Source organism: Camellia sinensis, chromosome 5, assembly GCF_055761805.1.
Source record: "Camellia sinensis isolate YWXY chromosome 5, ASM5576180v1, whole genome shotgun sequence".
Lineage (NCBI taxonomy): Eukaryota > Viridiplantae > Streptophyta > Magnoliopsida > Ericales > Theaceae > Camellia > Camellia sinensis.
The window spans coordinates 187,578,988-187,590,056 of NC_138965.1; the positions used below are offsets into that span (position 1 = coordinate 187,578,988).

General features: G+C 32.7%; 1 long non-coding RNA gene across 1 annotated transcript; it reads right to left on the minus strand.

Moving 5' to 3' along the window:
* Positions 1 to 6,173: 6,173 nt before the first annotated feature.
* On the minus strand, positions 6,174 to 10,761 carry LOC114263790 (uncharacterized). Its single transcript, XR_003629715.2, has 3 exons — positions 10,510 to 10,761; positions 10,075 to 10,360; positions 6,174 to 6,452 (listed from the first exon to the last, which is right to left on the minus strand). It is a non-coding gene; the product is annotated as an uncharacterized LOC114263790 (long non-coding RNA).
* Between the last annotated feature and the right edge of the window lie 308 nt (positions 10,762 to 11,069).

Sequence of the window (11,069 nt, forward strand, 5' to 3'; positions counted from 1 at the left end):
CGATGCATGCTAGATGGCCCAAATACCAAAACTAGTGAAGTGTGTTACACTAGAGGTACACAAAGCAATGCACAAATGGAAAAACCAACCCCAAACAGACCCTAGGCAGGTCCACGATAGTGGGAAATTGGTCTAAAACGATGGCTCGGAATGCATAGAAATGAAGCTCACGCAATGGTCCGAAAACGGGGCATTTATGCACAACTCTCAAACGCATTTAAAGAGTGGAAAACATGAATATATGGCATGCATATAAGCTCTGAAATATGATCTACAATGGCCCCAAAATATGGAAACACCTCAACACAAGCATGCAATAGGCCCCAAAACTCAAAGCTAGGCATGGATATTATACTACAAGCATGCAAAACAAGCATCATTCGACCATGAGACCCAAAAATAGAGCTAAGACAGTCCAAAACATGCACAAAATTAGTCTAAGGCATGGCAAAAAAGTGCTAAAGTCAAGGGCCAAAGCAACATGTAATAAAAGCTAGTGAAGAGGGTTTACACTACAAGTATATTAAGCATTCAAGAGGCCACTAAACCAGAAAAATTCAGAGATATTATATGCCAAATAAACCCCAAAAATCCACTGAAACATGGTCTATGTATGCAAGAATGATAGGCTCCTTTGATAGGCTATAAAGCGGGTTATTCTACACATGCAAGAGGGACACCTAATATGGAGAAACCACCTCTGGACAGAGGTTATGAGGGCCCTAAAACTCACTGAAAAGGGCCTGAAATGAGGCTAGGAAGCATGCAAGTAAAGGCTCCTTTGAAAGGCCATGAAGAGGGTTACTCTACACATGCAAGAGGGACACCTAATATGGAAAAACCACCTCTGGACAGAGGTCATGCAGGTCCTAAAACCCACCAAAAATGGCCTGAAACATGCTCAAGAAGTGTGAAAATGTGGGCTCCTTTGTAACGCCAAGAATGCTAGCAAACAAGACAAGGGGTGTGAGGGCCACCCCTCTCTGATTTTGGGGCTCAAAACAGCATGCTAGCCACTAAAAATCCACTGGATTTTAGTGGCTAAAAGGCCAAACAAATCACAATACAAAGGTCTTAATGCATGACTCAAAACAAGATGAAAACAAACATGCAAGGGGGTAGATGACCCCCAACAGAAAAATGACCTTAAACAAACTTCAAGAGGAGCTCAAAATAAGAATTTTTTTCAGTTTATGACAAAGCCAAAATATGCTTGCAAGTAGAGCTAAAATATGGAGAAAAACAATGCTACAGAGAGGGAAATAGAGAGTTACCCTTGTAGCCAAAAGGGCCAGCAGCTTCTGGACCAAAATAGCAAGCCTTCAACCTCTGAAAATGAGCTCCAACGTGCTTAGATGGATGATGGAGAGGTTAGGCGAAGAGGTGTAGTGCAATGGTGCAAGAACAATGGAGTTTTGAGGGCCAAATATAGAGATACAAAGGGGGAGTGTATGTATGAGCCTCAACAATTTTCTGAACCCTGACAAGTGAAGAGAGGCCTTTCCTTTATAGAGGAGAGGGGCTAAAGCTTCTCTTAGAAGCTTAGAACCTAGGTTAAACATCCTCCATACACGTGTATTGAGGATGCAGCAAATTCCTTCCAGCTAGCACAGCTGGAACACACTCACTGAGACAAACAAGGAGAGAGCAGGCCGACCAGTTCAAGTGGTCTGGTTGGCCGACCAGGTCAAAAGGTCCAAGGTGGTCGGCCACCCCCTATGATGAAGCCCCAAAAGTTATCTTTCCAATGGCACCAGCCTTGCATTTAAATTCTAACTGTACAAAAAGTTATGCCTGTTTTGGTGAAGCCGCGCAGATTCGGTCCAACCGGATTGATGCCCTACTTCAACCAACCATATCTCCCCCATCCGAACTTGGATTTAGGAGATTCTTGAGTGCAAAATGAAGTTTGGGAAGTATTCTTTCCAACGGTGGTGGCCTCATAGCTTAAATCTAAGTGTATAGACAGATAAGCCTGATTTAGCGAGGACCGCTCGACTCTCTCTTAACGATTCATGTCCACCTTCTTCTTCAACTTGGTTTCTTCCCTCTTCTCCAACAATTTTCGACTTTTTTTATAGATGCCAACATGGTTGGCATTTTATTTTAAGCTATGATTTAGCTTTTAGTCAGGCCTTCATTTTGTAATACTTTCATTATCAATAAAATCTCTATTTTGTCGATAAAAAAAAATTTGATGAATTAGTGTTTTTATATGCCATTTGAAGTCCAAGTCTTACGATTGTTGAAACAGTATACATAAGAGCATTACAAAAAGGTATATCTTGGATGGGGTGCTAATAGCAAATGAAGTTGTAGATGGATGGAAAAAATCTAAGAAGAAAGGCATTATCCTAAAATTGGACTTTGAGATAGCCTACGATTCAATAAATTGGGAATTCTTGTTAGCAATGATGAGAAATTTTGGATTTGGTGACAATTGGATTAGGTGGATGAAGGTTTGCATTTCTACAACCATGGTGTTAGTATTGGTTAATGGTGCACCCACTGAGGAATTTCAGCCACAGAAGGGGTTAAGGTAAGGAGATTCTCTCTCTCCGTTTTTGTTCATTACAGCAACAAAAGGTCTTAACCTATTATTGGCTAGGGCTAAAGTGTAGGGTCTATTTAGAGGTGCTACATCTGGTTCTAATGATGTGGGAATCTCACATCTCCAATTTGCAGATGACACTATCATATTCTGTGAAGGTGATAATGAGGATATTCTAAATATCAAGAGGGTGTTGAGGTGCTTTGAGGTGATGTCTGGGTTAAAAATCAATTATCATTAAAGTGTAGTTTGTGGGTGGGCTTCCAAGATGACCAAACTAAGGATTTTGCTAAGATTTTGAACTGCTTGACTAAGAAACTGCCATTTAATCTTTTAGGTCTACCTTTAGGGGCCAATCCTAGGAGGCAGAGCACATGGAACCTAGTAGTCGATAAGGTGAACAAGAAGTTGTCTTCTTGGAAGAGCTGATTGTTATCTTATACTGGAAGACTGACTTTGATCAAATCAATCCTCACAAACATGCCAATCTATTTCCTTTCTCTTTTTACAATGCCTACGGGTGTTGTTCAGACTTTAGTCAAGCTACAGTTATCTTTTTTGTGGAAAGGGAATGATAAGAAAAGGAAAGTGCACTTGGTTAAATGGAGGAAGGTCACCAAAAGCAAAAGTATGCTTGTTATTAAAATGGTGGTGGAGATATGGTAATGAAGATACAACTCTGTGGAAATCTGTGGTTTGCTCGAGGCATGGTAGGACTGGTGGGGGTTGGGCTCCAGCTATGAGTCTTTCAGGTGTGGTATCCACGGTTTGGCAGGAATTGTGCGGCTTCTTTCAGTAAACCAACACTTGGGTGAGTTCTATGGTGGCCATTTTAGAATTAAGGTTGGTAATGGGAGGAGAATTCAATTATGGTATGATGCCTGGCTCAACAACAGAGGTTTGCAGGATCAATTTCCCAGATTATACATCTTATCCACTGAGAAAGATGAAACTTTACAGCAAATCAGTGCCAAGAAAAGTAACTTAGGGGTGTGGCAGCTTAGCTTTAGAAAACAATTGTTAGCTTGGGAAGAAGAGGAGTTGCAGAGGCTGATAGGTTTGTTGGTCACATCTCCTTTGGTTAGTTCTGATCTTGTAGATTCTTGCTCTTGGCTAGCTGATAGTTCAAGACAATTTTCAGTCTCATCTGTAGGGATGTGGTGGGATATAGCAAAAGGGCCTAGTCTGGTTGTACCTAAACAGGTGTGGGATTGTTTAGCTTCACCAAAAGTGCAGTTCTTTTGCTGGTTGGCTTAGAGAGGTAGACTTAAGACTTCAACCTTCCTACAAAGGATTGGGGTGTTAGATGCCTCAGCAAACATTTTTTGTGTCTTTTGCCAAATTGAGGTGGAAACTTTGGATCATGTGCTTTTGTTTTGTCCACCTGTTTGGGAGTGCTGGCCTCAAATGGTAAAGTGGTGGGATCAGGTTTGAGCAATCCCTGGATCAGTCGAGGGCCTACTGCATTAGTGGTCTGCTGGCAAGCAAAAGCATTGGGTTTCCAGAATATGGAAGATAGTCCCCTCGGTTGTGTTATGGTCTGTTTGGAGATTGCGAAATGATTGTCTTTTCAAAGGGGCACAACCTATTTTTAATGACTTTTGTGAAAAAATGAAGGTACAGATTGCTTTGTGGGTAAAATGGAACTTAGAGGTTGATTATACAGTTCATGATATCGTCTCTAACCTCCATCAGATTAGGATGTCTGCTAGAGGTTCCCTGTGATTCTGGTTTTGGCAATGGTGGGTTTTGTTTAGGCTTGGCAGCAAGGGTTGCTTTGGTGTTTTTCTGTCTTTGTTTGTTTTGTTGGTTCCTCACCAACGTTCAAGGTGTGCGCTAGCAAATGATAGGGTTCCTCTCTTGGTGCCAACCTAATTGGGATTGAGTTGGTGTTCCATGATGTTCTTTGCACTCCCTCCTCCTTTATTGATATATCTCCATACTTTGTATGCTCATTTCCATCAATAAAGTTTTCTTTTACTAATAATAAAAAATAAAAAAAAAGTTTACATAAGACCCATGATGGACTTATGAAAGGTCATGGCTTCCCTCTTATTGAAAGCATTTGCATTTTACTTTTTTTTGATAAATTATTTAATAATGCCACATGGCTATCATATATACTATAAATGAGCTGATGTTGCATCCTAATTGGAAAAACCACATTCGTTAATAATGACCCCACCACTCGCTAATCAATAATATTAGAAATATTAATTAGTATACAAATAAATGCATAAATACAAGACATGCTTGTGAAATTTACAACTTAATGTGGAACGCACTTACAGTAATGCTAAGAATCCAGACTTAAATATTTATAAATTATCATCCTGTAAATTAGATTTATTCTACATATGTACCTTACATTACATAAATTTAATTTTCATCACCCACCTACCCACAAAAATATGGGTCGATAAGTCTGGTTCCCTGACTTATTGACCCACTTAACATTGTGTTTAGTTAATAGATTTAGTAGTATAATAGTTAGTGTTTCTAATATTAATATTGCCCACCAGTAAGTTGATTAAATTAAGCGATTTGATGAGAAAAATTTTAAAAAATGAGGATGAGAAAAAGAAAACTTTCATACTTGGTTTAGAAACTTAAAAAGAGAAATAGAACGTTCTTATTTATGTCAGTTTCATTTCAAACCAAAAGTTGTGAATTTACAAATTGATTGTCTATTTTTCATACTATCGAGATCATTTATCAAAATACAAAAGAAACAAAGAAAATTTCACTCATATCTCTGTTACGCGTGTCATTCATCAAAACACAAAGGAAACAAAAGAAAATCTCACTCATATCTCTATTACACTTTTTTTTTTTTTTTTTTTTGATCAGTAGAAATCCATTAATGGAAGCCAAAAAGGGCATTTACAAGGGCCATCAAACGACCAAACTTACAACAAAACAGAGAAAAGAAAATTACAAGAAGCACTTTGAAGAAAAAATATGAAAATATTCAGACGCACATCATGTGCTTGGGCTCATACTGCAAAAGCAAAGCCGATCAAAATCAACAGTAGAGCCTGTCTAAAATAAATCATATATTTCAACCACAAAGTTTGAAAAGCCACAATCTAAGCACAGATGACCCCAAATCCACAAGCAAAAACCGGAAAAAAAAAAAAAAGGACTTCCATTCCAGGATCCATGGCAAATCTGATGGTGGGGAGGTGGTAGAAGGAGCAGATCTAATGCCCAACATACTTAGGAGACGGACGATCCAACAGATTTGGTAGGGTGGAGGCGGCACGGACGGAAGACGGAGGACGAGATTGGCAGATCCAGTGAGACCCTGGTTGGGGAAGTCTGAGAAGAATGAGAATGAAGAGTAGAGTTCTACCAAGATGGGGAAAAGGACCTCACATGGAGAGAGAAATGGAAAGACTAAGCTTCCAAAGTATTATTGAGCCAAAAAGGACAATAAAAACGAAAAAGATGAGGGGCAAAAATAAAGGGAGAGGTTGCCGGAGATCGGAGCCCCCCTCTCCCGCCCCGAGCAACGCCTTCAAAGAAACCCTAGGAGAGGTAGAGAGAGAAGTGGGAATTGGTAATGTTTGTGCCCTATTACACGTCATTCATCAAAAAAAAAAAAATACTCATATCTCTATTACACGTGTAATTTTTTTTTTATTCATCCAAATATAATAATAAGAAAGCATAACTATTTTTTTTCTTTTTCTTACCTAAATAAAATAACACAACGTTTCTCAAGCTAATATAATAATAATATATGAGATAATAAATCCGTTATAATATATAAGTGTAATTATATATTATAACATTATTATAAATATATATAGCTCCAAAAGCTATTTTACTTTATGATTCTTCACATCCTCCAGGGGCGGCACCATTACAGACAATGCACCTTGCTTCGGTGACAAACCTGCAATATTAATAAAAATTTATTTAAAAAATAAATAAAATCTTGTAAAATTAGTTAGTTGGCTCACATTTAAAAATCCTATTTATTCATAAATATTTTATCTTATTCTATAATTGATTTTTGTGTTTCTAGATCTATGTTTTTAATTAGGGGTGAGAATTATATCGTGTCCTATTTATGTCATATCATTTTGTATTCGTATCATAATTTTTTAATAACAAATTTATTTTTTTGAGTTTTTGTCGGAATCACGTTGTGTTAATGTGTCATATTAAACAATTTCACAAATTAAAAATATCAAATGTATGTAAATATCATTTTTTACAATTTAAATTTCATGGAACTGACATTTATTAAATGAAATTCTTCATAAAAATATTTAATTTCAAACTCAATTTTGTTTTAAAAAAATAAAATCCTACATTTTTTTACATCAAATTATTGGGAAATAAAAACATCATATTGATGCTAAGATTATATTTTACATATATTTTTTTTATTTTAGTCAATGAAATTGCATAAGAAATTTAAACATGTCATGACACTATTTGATAAAAACAATATTGAAAAGGGTAACTAATCCTTCTTAAATAATTTTTTTTTTTTTGATGGTCTCCTTAAATAGATTATAAGTGTCAATTTTATTTAATTAATTTATTAAATTTTAAGTTAATTTTTATGGGTTTACATGGTTAAATTTACGACAAATCAAAAGTTAACACATATCTTGCAACTTTATAATCATGGAAAAAATTGAGATACTTGAATTGTGAGTCTCAATATTGTGTTTGGTTTAATTTTTAAAAATTATTTTTAATTCAAAAACATATTTAGAAAGTAAAATATGAATTTTTTGCACTTAATAATTTTTTAATAAATATTTTATTTTTGTTAGATAAACTTAAAAAGTCAATATATGAATTTTTGCACATAATTGTTTTTTAAAAAATAATTAAAATACAAATATTAAAATATTAAAAAAAACTATTAAAAAATTGAATTTCAAAACCAAATAGAAAAACAAAAAATAAATAAATAAATGAAGCTATATGCACCAATTGATATATCACTTACTGTAGTAACGGATGATGTGGCATAATTTTATTTTATGTCACTATAGTTTATATAATTAGCAGTTGACCCGTGCAATACAAGTGCTATTTTTTTTTCAAAAAATATTTAACAGTACAATGTGTGTTATAAAAGAATAATTTTATTTTTAATTTAAAATTAAAATTAAAGTATGATTTTAATTCTTTATTTTGATAATATTGACGTCATCGTTCTATAAAATTGTTACTTGAATACTTATATATATTAATTTTAGTTAAATTATATATATTAATATAGGAAAGAAAATATAATTTGATATATAGAATCACTATAAAATTTAAACGACAAATTCATAATATATAATAATATATAATTAGTATTGGGTAAGAATAATGCACAGAAAAATAAGAAGAAAAAAAAAAGAGCAATTTAGTATTAAAAAAAATCTTTATACCCTTGAAAGAATTAAAAAGAAAAACGTAAAACACAAAATTGGCATTGGATTTATGGATTATCTCAATTTACGATAAAAAAATATATGAAAAGAAATATTTGTCAAATAGAATACATATAAAATAAGTTAAGTTACTATAATTTACATTAGGTTTGGATTTGTGTAGAACTCTATATGTAATTAAGAAAATATATACTGGCGTGACTCTCATAGAAAAAGTAAACCCTTATAATGTGTCACCTAAGTATGGAAAAAATATTACTTTTAATAATATATTAGCAGTTAACCCGTGCAATGTACATGCTTTTTTTTTTTTCAAAAAATATTTGATGGTACAATGTGTGTTATAAAATAATAATTTTAATTTTAATTTTAATTTAATATTAAAATTAAAATAAAATTGTAATTATTTATTTTGATAATATTGGCACTATTGTTCTATAAAAAACTATTATTTGAATATTTATATATATATTAATTTTAGTTAAATTATTTGTGTATTTTAATAATTTTAGTTTTATCGTACTATAAAAATATAATTATTATATAATAATCTTGTATGATATATATTGAATTATAAAATAATAAAATAAATATTCATTTCGATATTAAAAATAATAGTTAAATTAGAAGAAGAATTAGTAACATAAAATTAAAAGTAATTCCAACAATTTAATTTTCTTTTATATTCATTTGGAAAATAAAATATGTAGAAATAGAAATCATATAAAATTTATTTAAAAAAATTAAATATAAATATGTTATAAATATGTTAAACTTGGATTATCATATAAATAGGTTATATGTTATAGTTGGATTATCATATAATGATTAGTTTGAGTTAAACTTGGTAATTTAATCTAATGAAACAATTAGTGGCCTAAACTGATTAGTCCCTGCAACAACAACAATAACAACAACAACAAAAAGAGGATGGAGAAAGGCGGAGAAAGTTGGAAAGGAACTTTCTTCTTGAGAGTTAGAATAGAAAGTTAGAAAAAAAAAAAAAAAAAGGGAAGAAATCGGGGGGAATTCAAATTCATCTATTCGAACTTGAGAATTGAACACTTATCTTAATTAAATTAAAATATCAATTATATAAAAGAAATTCAATAATGACTTAACAAAGAAAGAATCACATAATATCTAAACCAAAAAAAAAAAATAATGAAAACATCCAAACGGTATATATATATCTCGGTGTATAAAATGATTAATCATTTGTAATATGATATAAAAACATAAAAGAACTTGTTGTTCAACAATTGAAAAAGTAACTTGAGCAGTAAATCTAAATTTTAGAGGTTCTTTGAGAGTATCATTGTTGTGAAAATTTTTCTTCCTGTAAATTGTGATTATATAAAATAATATATAAAATAAATATAATTTTACATATAGAATCATTACAAAATTTAAAAGACAAATTCATAATATAGAATAATATAGAATTGGTATTGGGTATAAAATAATATACGGGAAAATTAGAAGGAAAAAATGAAGGCAATTTAACATTAAAAAAATTCTAATACCTTTGAAAGAATTAAGAAGAAAAATGTTAAACGCAGAATTGGTATTGAGTTTATAAATTTTCTCAATTTACTATAAAAATATATAGAAAGGAAATATTTATCAAATAGAATTCATATAAAATAGGTAAAGTTAATATAATTTAAATTAGGTTTGTGTTTATATACAATTCTATATATAATTAAGAAAATACATATTGACATAACTCTTTTAGAAGGAAGAAAAAAAATCCTTCTAATATGCTACCTAAATTTTGAAAAAATAAATACTTTTAATAATATATATATATATATATGATATATATAATAGGTGGAATCTTAGTTTTTAATAATAATATATAGGGTCATGCTACATCCCCTAAAAAATATCCCCCTAATCCCCCTAATTTTCATATTAAGTAAAAAAAAAAAAAAAAAAAGGAAACAGTTGCCAGAAATGGAAATTAGGGGATTAGGGGTGAGGTTTTTAGGGTTACAAATCATTTCCCTAATATATAATAGATGGAACCAATAATTTTAAAGTGGTAATATCATAAAGTATGCTACTAGTCAGAGGAGGTAACAAAAAGTGGAAGAAGGGCGGGCGAACCGAAAGAATCATCAGGTTTGGGGGCGAGAGGGGACATTGGGGGAGATGATGAGCCCTGAATCTGGGAGCAACAGAGAAACACTGAGGATCGCCCACTTCTCTCCCCGAAAATCGCAGAGAAAAGTCCATCGCGCCGAGTGCTGCTGCTGATAATACCACTATGACCACCACCAGATTCCTCTTTATTGATCTTCTCGTTTTTATTTTCATTCAAGTTAACATTTGCGCAACAGAGCGTCAGTGTCTGCCGCCTTTTGTCTTTCCGATCCTTCATCGATGATGAACACTAAACTCAACACGACCACCACACAAAATTCATAATCTATCAGTATGGATTAGATTACATACATATATATATATATATATATATCTGTTTATGGGGAAGAGAGAGAGAGAGAGAGAGAAAAGAAATCATTGAAAGAGAGTTATAGTTACCTTTTCACACTGACTCCAAGTGTGCCTTCTTCTTCTTCAATGATTTTGCTTTGCTTATGCTCTAAACATGGAATAAATTGGCTATTTAAAGAGAGATTTGGCTTAGTTAGACTTTGAGATTAAAAAAATGTCAATCTTGAATTTCGATGAAGATGATTGAGAAATGCGCGTTAGCAGGATTACGACAGGATTGGCCACCACCGCTTGTTTAGTTTATCAGAGTTTTTTTTCCTTAAAAAAAAAACACTACTCGCCAGCCTTTTTAGGTAGTTTAGGTGCCGTTTGGTAACATTTACGTTTTTAATTTTTTATTTGTATTTATAAAAATTTTAAAAATTTAAATAAAAATTTGTTTGGTAAATTTTTTATTTATAAATCAGTGATCTCAGTTTATAAATTTGACTAAAAAATGCAAACTCAAAAAATGCGTTTTCGTTTTGAGTTTTTAGTTTTTTTTTTTTTACCACCCAACACTAGCCACCACCCACCACCATTTTCCACCACCGTCTTCCGCCGCCACCACCCACCCCCCACCACCACCTGCCACCACCACTCATCAC